Genomic DNA, 11,826 nt, shown 5'->3' on the forward strand with positions numbered 1-11,826 from the left:
CTTTCCAGTTACTTCCCTGCCAGTTTTATTTGTAGCTAGTAAGAAGCCTGAGGCTCATGACTTCTATTATTAATCTGGGTGTTAGAGTGGCTCGAGAGCAGTACGTAGTCTGTACTGTACCTTATTTAAAAATGAATGAAATTTTAAAACTTGTTTTGTGCAAGCTTGCAAAGAGGTACTGCTCAGCCGCGAGCAGAGCCACAACTTCTGAGCTTGGATTTTAAGCAGATATAAAGGTATCGAGTAACTGAAACAAAACACAGAGGAAAATGGAGAAACAACTGGAAGAAAAAGGCTATTAACAGGGAAGGGAAAACTCCTGACACCTTTGCAGGTGCACCCATATGAGGGAACTTTCTCTTAGAAAGAAGAAAATCAAAGACGAGTATAGCAATCAGATGATAAATTTAGATGCAATGCCATTAAGGCAAATATGCATTCCTTCCAAAACCAGGGATAGTATGTTTTTAGTTTTGAGAAACCTCCAGTTATCATCTTCCATCTATATGAGCAGTTGTAGTGTGCTGTGGCTAATGGGGTACAAGGCTACTGAAGTGGAGAGTTCAAAGCCATTGGGGCAGACTGCTGACTGCAGTGAATTGGCACAACACTCCTGAAGACAGTGTAGAATAGATGTGCCTGTGTTGCACAAGGAAGGCTCATTTTGAAAGCAATGGTATCATCATTTAGACTGTCTGTAAGAGCAGCAGAAGAAGTATGGAACATCCCTAGAGGGGGTTAAACTGTCATCGCAGTCCATTCCCTCAATGTCAGGGTTAGGCAAATATGGGGACAAAAAACACTTTGCCTCACTTCTGGTGGTGTTGCACCTTTGCCGTGCAACAAGCAGTACTTCGATTTCTGGGCTCCTCTCTGCTATTTCCATTGTTAGTCTATTCCAAGTCAGGACAATGTTAAATTACTTCATTCTCTTGGTGAAAAATTCCTGTATTTTCAGATTCTGCAGAACTTGTCAAACCTCATTTTTCTAGGAGTCACTAAATTTGCTGGCTGGGGAAAAAATGTCTTATTTTATATGTCTAAGCAGTAGTAAAGCAAATTCTTTCATTGTGTGAAACTCTGGAATCTTCTTAGTTATTCTCTGCTTGCAACATTTCCTAACACTTGTTACCCATTTTGTAATAGCAGGAATTCAGAGGTTCTCTAGTAAGATTTTCTCTCTCTGTGCTTCTGGTAAAAATGCATTTTGAGGTTTATATATATTAGTGTATACATAATAATGTAGATTGTAATTTATATCATATATACAAATCATTACTGCAGGCAATCTACACAACCAGAAGGAAGGGTTGTCTTTGGAATAATTTATTTCCAAAATTTAGTTAACATGAAAAGATTCTTTACTCCAGGAAACACAATAAAATATTCTAGAAATTTCTGCTTTCAAGAATTTACTTTCAAAAAGATCCCTTTCAAAGGTAAAGAACTGTACATTTTGGAAAGGACATTCCTTGCTACCTGAAATGATACAGGAATATCCATGATACTTGAAAGAACTTTATGTGCTGAAAGGACTGACTTCGGGCATTATGGTGAAAGTCTGCTGGGGTCGTTGGAGAAACTTTTCTTGCACTCTCTCACCTTTTGTGACAAGTAGTATTTGATAGATTACAAGTTTAAAAGAAGACATGTTTGGCTTGGACAGGTTTTCCTTTACATTTGGATCCTCTTTTTTTAACTGCTTATCAAACCGTAACATTTTTATTGATGACTGTACTTACTGAGCTTGTAAATAAGAAAGAAGAACTAGGGGTCTTGGCCAACAGAAAAATTGATTTGGGAGGCGAGTAAAAAGGCATGGTTCTTGAAACTGGCAACCAAAATTAAAGGAAAAAAGGAAATGTGTGTTTAATAAGCTTAGTCACAAATTAATGAACTTTGAATTATCAAGAAATCTCAGACTGAATCCTTCAACAATGGTAATTGACCGTGCAAAATATATCTTCTTCTCATCACAAAATATGCATATGGTTGTCAGCATTCACTTTTGATTGTAAATGGTCTTTAGAAGATCTGTGTTAGCTAGATATGACTTGCTGGTTAAATCCCATTTTCTTTGCTGACTGGCAGAATGTGTGGCATGCATCTCTCCCAGATAAAAATAATAAAACCCTGCAAATAATTCTGCCAGAAAGCTCTGTCATGCAAGTATTTCTTGGCAGCAAATGCATGCATGGCATGGGGATGGCTGATGTAAATTCATCTGGAAATTTGAATTCGCACTGACGGTAATGCTGTTATCTTACTTGTCTAACATTATTAGGGGAACAATCTTTTTCAATATGCCTTCTGCTGGGTGTATATAGAACTTTCTCTCATGTGGAATGAAACATAGAAAATGCAAGCAGATTTTATAAAAGTTTAGTATTCCCCTCATTAAGCTAATTTTCATATTATAACCCCCACGTGCTGACAAGAATCATTCCTATGCAGAAGGGACATTAATGTCAAAGAAACCAGCCTGTATATTTAACTTTTCTCTTTATCTACAGCCTGTGTTCAAAGAAATGTAAGTTCAGTGCACCAAGCAAAATTTCTCCCATGTTGGTACTTCAAGTGTGATCTGTAAACACCTCCCTGCCGAACACAGACTGGTCATTCTCCTGACTGTTGGTGCTCTGCAGCCTCTGCAAAGCTCCTAATGAGAACAGTTTGCCTCAATTACCATAAGGACCTTTTGTCACCGGACTGAGTGACTGGACACCACATGGTGATTATGCAGTACTTTGAAATTAAGAGCTGAACTATCTAGCAGATGATGCAGAGCTTGAAATCTTCTGTCACTTTGCTTAGTCATTCAGCCTATTTCATTCAGCCCTTTACTTTTCTATGAAAACAGTAACTTTGAAAATTCCTGATCCTAAGGTACAAAGTCTCCTGGAATGTTCGTTCTAAGCACTTTGGAGAACACTTTTGCAGCAGCCTGCTAACAAAAAAAATTTTTTAAAAAGCTAGCATAAAAAGCACTGGTTTTCAATGCTATCTGTCTTGCTTAATTTAAATGTATCTGAGGCAGGCAGAAATTTCACCCTCTCTATCAATTTGTGCTACATGGTACACACACAAGTACTGAACCTACCTGGGAGGGACCTATGCATGCCCTCAATAAGGGGCTTCAAAAATAGTATTAATCATTTTAAGTGGTGACTTTGAGGGTGTTTTGCTTCTCTGGGGACTCTGTGTTTTTAAACTTAATGCTTTTCAAAGATTTATTTTTTTTTCCTTCCTGCTTTGATCAGTCTCCTGTTTCCTGTTATAGAACAATCTTTCATTCAGTCCTGCAATCAATTATGCATGGTTACTTTAAAATCAGTACAGTTGCCCTTCAGATTTCAGCTCTCCTGGCTGTTGTTAGCTTACAATATGTAGTCACCTCACAAAGGCTGCAAAATGCCACTCTGTGTGGATGTTTCTGACTGTTCTACCATCAGAGAGTTTCCTTTCAAAGAGAAAAAACATGAGAAGGCTTAGGACTAAACTTACTCATGCCAGAGCAAGGTTATAATGTCCCGAGACCAGTGTAACACAGCTGTTTTAAAACAACTTGACCATTCTATTCTGAAGGAAATAGAAAATACATAAAATTTTGCAAAGTTTCTGAGAAAGTAATGACCCATTTAATCTAAAAAATAACTTCTAATTCAAGGAACAGTGAGAGAGACTTTGAATAATCAGTTATTATGTTCTTGTAATGCTTGACTGAAAAATTGGTCTTTTTCTTAGCTCTATAGTTCTTGCTTAAAGGGGTTTAGTATTATGTAAGACTCTATTTCTAATGTTGAATATGTTACATATATTCCAAAGAAAGATTCTTGCAGGAAGACTGTCAAAAGATGGAACAAACTAGCTTCTACTTTGGCAGAGATGCTTTTAAAGTCAGAAAAGGGATTTGACTAAAATAGGGCTGCGTAGTGTTACTAATTTCCACAAAAGGTTTGTATCAGTCCAAAAAACAGCAAGACCTGTTTCCTAACACCAAGCCTGCTGGTTCATTCTGATATTTCAAAATTAAGCCAGACCTTCCTTTATAATTGAAAAAAAAAAACCAACCCAAACACAAAAAACCCAAACATACAAAAACAAAAGCAGCCCAGAACCAACCAACAAAAAACCACAACCTAAACAAATACCAAAAAGAAATCAGGAGGGGGGGCTTATTCCTTGGGTGAGTAGTTATGCTGCAGGTAAGGGCTTCTAGGGTTCTAATGAACACACTAGAAATTCCAACCAATGTACTGTGGTGCCAAAAAAGCCCAAAAGCCCTAAAGAGTTGCATAAAACTCATGTTACAACTTGGACCAGGTGTAAGGGCAGCAGCAAAGCAGAAAGGTGACATCATTTTTAATCTGTCCTTTGTTTCTGAGAATTTCCTTTGGGTCATGCAGACCACTGACTGCTCCTGTGCCTTGAGTGAGTGGATGTCTCAGGAAAGCAAATGTGTCCTCTCCATGCTGGGATCTTCACAGAGGCACAATATTTGCTACTCCCACCCTTGGGAATGCAGTACTGTACTATTTTGTGCTTTAGAGGTCCAATGGAGCACAAAGCATATGACTTTTTGAGGCCTTCTTCATTACTAGTAATATTCAGGGTGGTTGAAACAGAAGAAGGGAGATGGCACTACAGTTTGATACTTTATTTAGACCTTGCTTTAGGAATGCACCAGACACAAAAAAGGAATTCAGGACCTATTACACTGATGAAAGATTTTTAAGGATCATCAGAACTGAAAATTTTTTCAACTGCACCTTTTGTGTTACCAGAATGCCTGAAAATTAAGACCCTTGATATTCAGATACACTCCTTCTGCTTGTGAGGGAGACTCTGCTTACTGCCAGTTGCTGAAAATAATCTCCTTTGGGTAGGCATCTTATGTGAACAGCCCAATATTACTCCATGTATTTTAATGTCAAAGTGCTCTATTTCTCCTTCGCAGGTTTTGATAATTATAGTAGGTTGCAAGGCTATATAGGAAAGGTCAACTGCACCAGTATAAGGGGCATGATTCCTGCTGTTTGTAAGGTTCTCTCAAAGAAATACTAAAAATTTGAGAAAGAATATTTTTACAAAATCATATATAAATATTAGTCCCATTCTTCCACTCCAGTTTGTAACTGAATAATTATATTTATCATAACCTCTCCCTTATTAGGTCTCCACACACACAGGCTGGTAGGTTGGAACCATACCCTCTCCCTGTGATAGACCAGGGTGGGAGTCATTGATCATGTTTAGCTTCTGTACAGGAAGGCATATTTCATGGGGTCTGCACGGTAGCTCTCATCTGAGACAAAAGCAAAAAAGACTTTGTGATGACAGTGGATTTCCAGGCTTCATGGCCCTAACCTGGGAAAGGGCTTATGATGCTGTAACTGAGGATAGTGATCTTTGATAGCTGTGTTTTTACGTGTGTGCTCACAGTGTAAGAGGAAAGTGGAGAAGCTAACAATCATTCTTACTATTATTTTTATACAAATAAGGGTAGTAGGAAATGGACTGAATTGTTCAATGTGTTTAGATCTTAGGCTTCGTTCTAGATTCTCATATGCAATATACAGCTGTGGAGAAATGTCCTTGCTTAGTTACACTCTGTGGTTTTGTGTCACTTTCAGACTATATCTTGTGAATACCCATCCCAGGCATCGTGGCACTTGAACAGGATAGCTTTGTTCCCAGTAGGAGAGACACTTTGGTGCCCTGTCTCTTTGTATAATCAATGGAGTCCTTCTAGGAGGTAATTCCAAAGGCTTGTTTTGCAGCTCTGTCCCTCTACTGATTGCTGAAGAATCTGCACCAGGGCCAAATAGAGCCAAGTAATTGGAAATGTTAGGCATGGGATTGTGTGACTTTCTATGCTTGGGGCTTCTGTGTGAACACTCCGGTTCTTTCAATAATCAGAACATTGTGGCATACTCCGAGCATAGATGGGAAATGAAGAGAGAGGTTGTGGGCTTTGGCACAGCAGCCCAGTAGTTTGGGTTCTTGCCCATGTGGGAGATGTGGATTATCAGCTCTCTGCAGTTGTTGTCCTGTTCAAACTCGCTGCTCAAGAGGTGCCTCCCCCTTGATGATACAAACACAGCGTTGGTGGGTTTGACTGTACTCATGCCCACGGCTCATTATGGGCAGTGAGAGAATTGGAAATATGAGAATTTGGGCAAGCAGGACCCTATCCCTATATTCTGGTGCTCAGGCTATTGTGACAGTAGAAGTGATTTTCGAGGTATTGCTTTGCACCAAGGGCTATCTGTGCATTTTTTCTATGGTTGTCTCTGGGAAAAGCATTCACAGCATGAGAGAGAAAGAACAAATACTGAACACAGAAATCTCTGCTTCTCTATAGTTAACTGGCACAAATTCTCTGTTTGATGCCAGCCAGGGTTTAATGGGGGGGAGAGTGGACACCATATGCCTTCAAAATACCTTAGTCTGTGATAAATCAGTAATATTAGGTGTTCAGAAATCTCCCCTTCACTACTGCTGCTTCTGGAAGATAAGAAAAGAGTTTGTACTTACATAATTAAACATATGCTGAGTCTTACAGTGTATTGCAATGCAAAGGGAATCTGTTTTTAAATGGCCTTTCAAAAATAATTCCAGTATTTTTATTACTGTATCTTTGACATGACCATGCACATGACCATGCACAGACATCTTTGGCATAGGTGCTTCATGTTAGTCAGAATGATTTGGGATTTGAATTTTTGTTTTTTTCCTAACACTGCTTGGTCTTTCTTATGGAAAATGAAGAAGCCCTGTATTTTTATGCCAATAATTTTCAGAATTAAAAAGACATTTCTGTTCTTTTACACTCATTGTGGATGCTAACAGGCAGACACAATATTTTATTCATAATCAGTGTGACAACCATTAAGATAAATGGTATTTTCTGCATACTGGAAGAAGATGTGTTTAGCTACACCAAATAGTGACAGACTGTACATATTTGTTTTAAGGTAACTGATAAACTGATATCGAAAGTTATGTGAAAGTTCTTATGTATTTATGGACATCTACGGAAATCTACCAGGGCAGAAGTTTTTCAAAGGTCTGCAAGTAATTCCATAGTGTACCCAAACTTTTCAGTCTTGGAAACACCTTGTGTATTAATGCTATTATTATGGAATGCTTTGTCTTAAAACAGAAATCTCCAAAGGCCTCTCAATGTGTATCATTAACTACTACTTATAATTTTTCCAAAACTGTGGATGTGGTTTGTAGCTAGATGGGGCAAATCCTGTGACACACACTGGTTTGTATTGGGAAAAATGGAGACCTTTAAGATATTCCCAGTTTGTCACTACACGTACATGTGTAGACGTGGCAGACAGCTGGTCTTACTCTGACGTTACACTGCCTTAAATATACAAATACATCAGCAAGTTCTCAGAAACAGAGAATTAAACACAAGTTTTCCTGTCCTTATCCCCACTGCCATCTTCAAAAGGAACCCAGGACTGGAAACAAGCATCTAAATGAAAGGTAAAGGGAACTCACCACACACACCCCACCTCCTTTGTAGAAATTTGAAAACATGTTGAAGCTGTAAGGTAGAGGAAGCTTAGTGCTGCTGGTAAGGAGCAAGGATGGAAGGAAAGTTTCTGGGTAACAGTCTTTTTCCAGAAAGGAGTGCAGTGCTAGGCTGATGGGCCAAAGGTACAGATTGAAAACAAAGCCTTTTTCTTTTGTGCGGAGAAGGGGCAGCTCAAGGCTGACACAAGACATGTTTCTGCATCCTGTGCTGAGAACATACTTAGCGATGATAATTTTGCATTGTGAAACTCTGCGCTATTGTACCTCAGAGATTTAAGGGCAGCAACAAACAATTAAATACTTTTGATCTATTAAAATATATCTAACGTAATCACTGAAGCACAATTGATGTGTACAGTAACACTCTGACATTCACCTTATGCTGTGGGAGAGAAAAATGCCTAGGCAGGAGTATAACAGTACTGGTTGGTGAGGAACAAAAAAGAATATGATGCAGGATTTCTGACAGAAAACACTCTCTGACCAATGTAGCAAAAGCAGCTCTCTCTGAAAGACTTGTTATGATACACATTAGCCTTCCACTTAATGAAATAATTATCTATCTCTGAGCTACTGCTTTCAGGCCATCTTTATCTTGCTAGGAAGACATGTGTATATTAATTTATATTTTCCTACATTCTATGACTCATAGAACAGCTTGGGGTTATTTCTGAAGCAATAATTGAACCAAAATGTTTTTCATCCATTGCAGTTGCATTGTCCAGTGCAGTCATGGGGCAGATCCTGGGAAGACCGACTATGTTGTGCATTTTGTTTTGCTCCTGTCACAGAAATGAAAAGTGCCAGAACTGAGAGAAGTAAAGCTGTGCTGTACAAACATGCACAGCCCTGACTAACATGAATAGGAAAAGCCTAACACAATTTCCATTTGAAACTCTGCTTTTGCTGCAGATGGCCTGCGGAGAACTCACAGTGAGAAGCCAAAACAAAATGTACCTGAAGGGGTGATTCTTTATCCCACGTTGACATGGGTTTGGCTAGAGTGAGAAGGGCACCATGCACAGCAACTTTGTGCTTGCTTTAAAGAAGAGGGTCTGGTAAGAAGGAACTTCTCTGTAGAAATTACCTGCAGTACTTAGTGTAGCAAAACAAACTTGCTCATGTTAGAATTATATTTGCTCTTCCTAAATACCACCCTGTTAGAGGTAGATGGCCCTGTGACAGGATCATCCACCCACATGGCAAAATCTCTTTCACTAGAAGTTGGAATGACCTTGTTTAACATCAGTACCATATTAACTACATTGGTACATAAATCACTTTCCTGACGCATTTGATTATTTTAATATTTAGAAGTATGTTAAAATTCTGACTTAGAACATGCCATCTCATTTAGCCTCTAAAAATTAAAGGTCTTTTTAAAATCTCTTTTTTTTTCCTAACTTAATTAATTGGGACCCTTCAAGACAAATAAAGGAAAAAGTATATTATTTGATGCACAACTTTATGCATCAATGAGTAAATCAGAGGGAGTGCCATGAGGTAATTTAAAATATTATTTCTGTTGAACTAGAAAGTCTCAGTAAACTGAGAAAAATCTCAGACTGATCTTTAAAAAAAAAACCATAAAATTTTTAAAATCTAGTATTTACTTCACTTATATTTGTGTATGTTTCTCATACTTCTGTGGAAAGAGAGTTTTTCCCATCCTCTCAGACAATATTGCTTAGATTTTACTCAGTGGAACATATTGATAGAGCATAAATCAGCAGCTGCTAAAGCAAGAAGGAAATGCTAAAGGCAGGTTAGTGATTCATCAATAGCAACAGTGACATCAGATATTGTCTTTGCATGTAGTATTGGAGGTCTGTGGTAAGATAAAGAAAACAAATCTCTGGAACATGAATGAGGTCACTGTGACTTTTTCCGAAGATCTACTAGTTTAAAATCTCTGTCTGACAACAAGCCAGAAATCATTAATTTGGCCAGTCCACAACCCATCACACAGGTGGTGTTTCTCTTAGCTAAAAAAATGGGGTAGTCCCTCCTGAAAAGTGGATGCTGACAGAGAGGGAGGAGGATAGAAGCCCAAGTGCCCTAATTTATTGACAGCATTAAGGTCATGAGAGAAGAAAGCATCCTGCAACCCCTAATTTTAAAGCTATGTTGTTGGTAGGTACATTTTTGCCCTTGTGTTGGTGAAGGCAAGTTTGCGATTAGCTATGTGTTTTATCACAAATGATTGGTAGAAGATTATGCCTACAATTTTGACTGAAATCAGACTGGATGCTGTTAATCTGATACTTGCGTAGTGAGGCCAGATATTAAGGCTACTGTGAATCAGACAGAACACTGTCATTTCTGTGGATTGCTGGAAGCTCTCTATATTGCAAGTGGATCAAATACAGGAGAGGAAATTTGAATGCAGCAAAAATCGTCTTGACTTCATTGTCTGAAATACAGTCAGGTTTAGGCTGGTCATTTTCTGATCACTTCCTAGGCATTTTGGGTTTTGTTAATTAAAGAGGGGCTATGAAATTGCCTATGTACATTCTGCAAGAGTTTAATTTTATTAACAGGTCTGTGGTTAGATAGTCCATCAGATATCAGCACTTTGGGACCTCCATAGCTGACTGCCACTTCCTTTCTCCCTGGCCCAATTAGTTCAGATCTTCTGGAGATGCTGCAGGGATCCTGCTACCTTCATCTGTTCTGAGGAGCAGCAACTTGAATGTAACAAGGATGGAAGGTTTAGGGGAAGAAAGGGTATTTTACATTTGTCAGTATTGCCACTAATTTGCTCTAACTAGGGTCGAAATGCAGAACAAAGGCTGTTGGAGGTGAGGATGCAAGTACGTAATGGTGTATGTTAAAAGTGGTAGCTGAGTATTTAAGAAGAAACTGAATGATATCACTTACAAAGTGCTTAACTGAATTGCTGTCCATTGATTACTTTTCTACTTCCTTTTCTTGGGCATTAGAAATCTCTTTTGGGGCAAATCTTAGCCTCTCATCTCTGAGGCCATCTGCACATTTCCCTAGGCTGCTATTGTATGAATAATCAGTTGTCTCACTTAAGAAATTCTCTTTGTTCTACATCATTAAATGCTGACTCCTGCTGCTGCTATGACAGATCACTGTGCAAGAATCTACAAGAGGAGTTGTCTCTGATGTTAACAATGAATCTTTGCTGTGGAACAAAAGAATATGCTGAAGCAAGCACAAGACAATTTGAATTTTTATTATTTTAACACTGAAAAATAAAAAATAACTAAGCTGGTCGAAGCGTACCCATTTTGAGATCTGTATTTCCAAAAACTGAAGATGGGCCTTTAAAATAGTTTTGAGTAGTTTTGTGCCTAGGAATATAATTTGTAGCTCCCATCAAGGCAGTAGTGAGATAGTATAGGGCAAGGAGAAGAGGAAACTACAGTGGGCTAGGACAGAATTCAAAATAAGAGCAGCTTGCTATAGGCAGACTGTAGATGAAAGGAAAATGCTTCTATCTAAAGCATGAGTGATGCATCTAGCAAAGCACAGTAATCTAAATGACCTGAGGGTTTGTTCTGCCACCTTGGCCCTTTTGTCATTAGGTCCTTTCCCAGATATCTCCCTGACCACTGAATGTTTCTGCTAACTCTGTGCACTAGTTACTCAAGAGCATCATCTCTAACAGATGTCTTTGTGAAAGGTTTTCCTGCTACTCTTTAAAAACCAGATGTATTCCTGGTAGTTCTCTCTTTCTCTCTGTTTGTATCCAAATACCCTGTAGCCAGCATCTTAAGCCTGCTTGCCCATTTTCTGTCTACTCTTCATATGCAGCCACCTTTCTCTGCACAGAGAGCGCCTGTTCTCAAAACTTTCTGCTGTCTTTGCTCCTGTTGAAAGAGGACTGAAATGGGCAAATCTTGTGTCGATTTTCATGTGTAAATAGGTTTGAAACTGCAACCCACCAGAAAATGTTTTTACTCTGCAGTGCTTTCAGACAGCAACTGTTACATACCAATGTGAATCCATTTAAAATGGACTGCAGTGCTGGGCTTCTTCCTAGACTGTGTCATGCCATCAGGTTGGCATATGACAACTTATGGTTCCCTGTGTCTGAAACAGACTGTCCATGCTCTTTTTGTCCTAATGGTTGTTTTCTGTCTTGCAGCTTACTTTGTGTGTGTGTTTTATTTTAGTCTGTTTGTTCCAGTGTCATTCGTAACAACATCTCTTCTTTGTTTTCACATTTGGGAGCTAGTTTTGTAGATGGTATGGTTAGGTGATGCTCATGGCATGGCAGCATATGGTCACCTGAACGAGGGA

At 38.8% G+C, this 11,826-nt stretch overlaps 1 protein-coding gene across 7 annotated transcripts in view; it reads left to right on the forward strand.

Moving 5' to 3' along the window:
* Positions 1-11,826, forward strand: part of ANO4 (anoctamin 4) — a 177,785-nt gene that overhangs the window by 58,875 nt on the left and 107,084 nt on the right. The gene's annotated exons all lie outside the window — the stretch shown is intronic.

This window comes from Corvus cornix, chromosome 1A (assembly GCF_000738735.6).
Source record: "Corvus cornix cornix isolate S_Up_H32 chromosome 1A, ASM73873v5, whole genome shotgun sequence".
NCBI lineage: Eukaryota > Metazoa > Chordata > Aves > Passeriformes > Corvidae > Corvus > Corvus cornix.